Source organism: Aphanomyces invadans, assembly GCF_000520115.1.
Source record: "Aphanomyces invadans strain NJM9701 unplaced genomic scaffold supercont1.32, whole genome shotgun sequence".
Classification (NCBI taxonomy): Eukaryota; Oomycota; class Saprolegniomycetes; order Saprolegniales; family Verrucalvaceae; genus Aphanomyces; species Aphanomyces invadans.
The window spans coordinates 610,837-612,438 of record NW_008580177.1 but is presented as its reverse complement, the minus strand read 5'-3'; positions in this window follow the sequence as shown (position 1 = coordinate 612,438).

The window sequence follows — 1,602 nt, the reverse complement described above, 5'->3', positions numbered from 1 at the left end:
CCAGATAGTCTGGAATTCACTAGAACATAGCTTGATAACCAGACTTAATTCATTCACTTTCCATTTTACCTTTAAGAGTGGGCAGCACGGAGCGCTCATCAGCTCGATAGCGTGCTCACGGACCGCTTGATGGTGGCAGTGGACGTGACTAGAAAGGCGCCAATCTATATCATGGTTGTGGAGGCGGTCGAGCGCAAATCCCATCAAATCCGAAATTGCACGGCATTCTAGAATACTGTACGACGTGAGGTCGTTCCTAAACTTCTTCGGCTGCTTGGTGGGGCCCGGCTTGAGTAGTGGCCGGCCTCGTGGCTTTGTTCCAGCCCCTGGAACTGTTGGGGAGTCCATCTCGAATGGTTGTGACGTGCCGTGGTGAAAGAGCTCGTTTCTTGTTTTCGCGCGCAATTTACCTCGGAAAACCAAATTACCTCTATACATTAATACAACTCAATATACGCTTCCTAGAGGTCTTATAAATGATTAGGGTTTGTGCTGCATACCTGTGAAATATTTTCGTCGTGTCGTGTTTTAGAGCGTTAGTTCATAAAGGAACCCGGAAGGAGTTTACCCCCTAGAACGACATAGGTAATACGGTACTGTAATTCGTCCGACACGACAATTCCATGTGACATCGATCAGCTTGGTTCGTTTTCGACTTGGAGAAAATATGGAGTATTTTGTTACTCATGCTCAGCCTTGGATGAGTGCCAGTGGCGACGACCCTGCGCGGAAGTGATGGCGCATGTGACGAAGGATCCCTCCATGACTTGGAAAACGACACCGAGTTGGACAGCCAAATCGTGCCATACTCATTACTGCGCGTCTCTGCAGTACGCACTCGAATGAGCACGCTCGCCAGCCGATGGCATTTCTTCTGTCGCGGTACAAGTTTCACTTTCAAATCTTACTGCTCGATATGAATGTATTAGTTCTCGGAGGATATTGAATGTGTCCTGTTGCAAAAATGGAGGCATCACCGCAGTAGTCGCCGTCGTCCATGGTGTACTAGCAGGGCAAACACAGGCACACCAGAAGCACCCACTGCAGTTGCCGCGATCGTTGGGTTCGTTCGTGGTGGGATCAGTCGTGGGAGTCGGTTTGGTCGTTCGGGTCGTGGCTCAAGAGCAACGGGTTCAACGTGCGCGACCTGTGCGGCGGGGCGAACGACTGGGTCGGTGTCTACGACCCGTCTTACAGTACATTGACAAAGACGGAAGCGCAGCTCAAGACCACATCGCTGTGCACCCTCCGCACGATGTCGAGTCTTTTTGACTTCGCCTTGCCGAGGGTTGAACGAGTGGTAATCCAAACTTACATCCGCCAGCAAGCCTAGCAGCAGGCCACCGCCGACCGCACAGACGTCGATTCCGTGTGTCGATCTCGAAGATGCTGCGTCGGCGCTCCATTTTTGAGGTCGAGATGCCGCCCATGAATGAGAATTTTGTCAAGACTCTTGATGTGACGAATACCATCAGCCTGGTTTCAGAGGCATAGTATTCTAGAATGCCGTGCAATTTCGGATTTGATGGGATTTGCGCTCGACCGCCTCCACAACCATGATATAGATTGGCGCCTTTCTAGTCACGTCCACTGCCACCATCA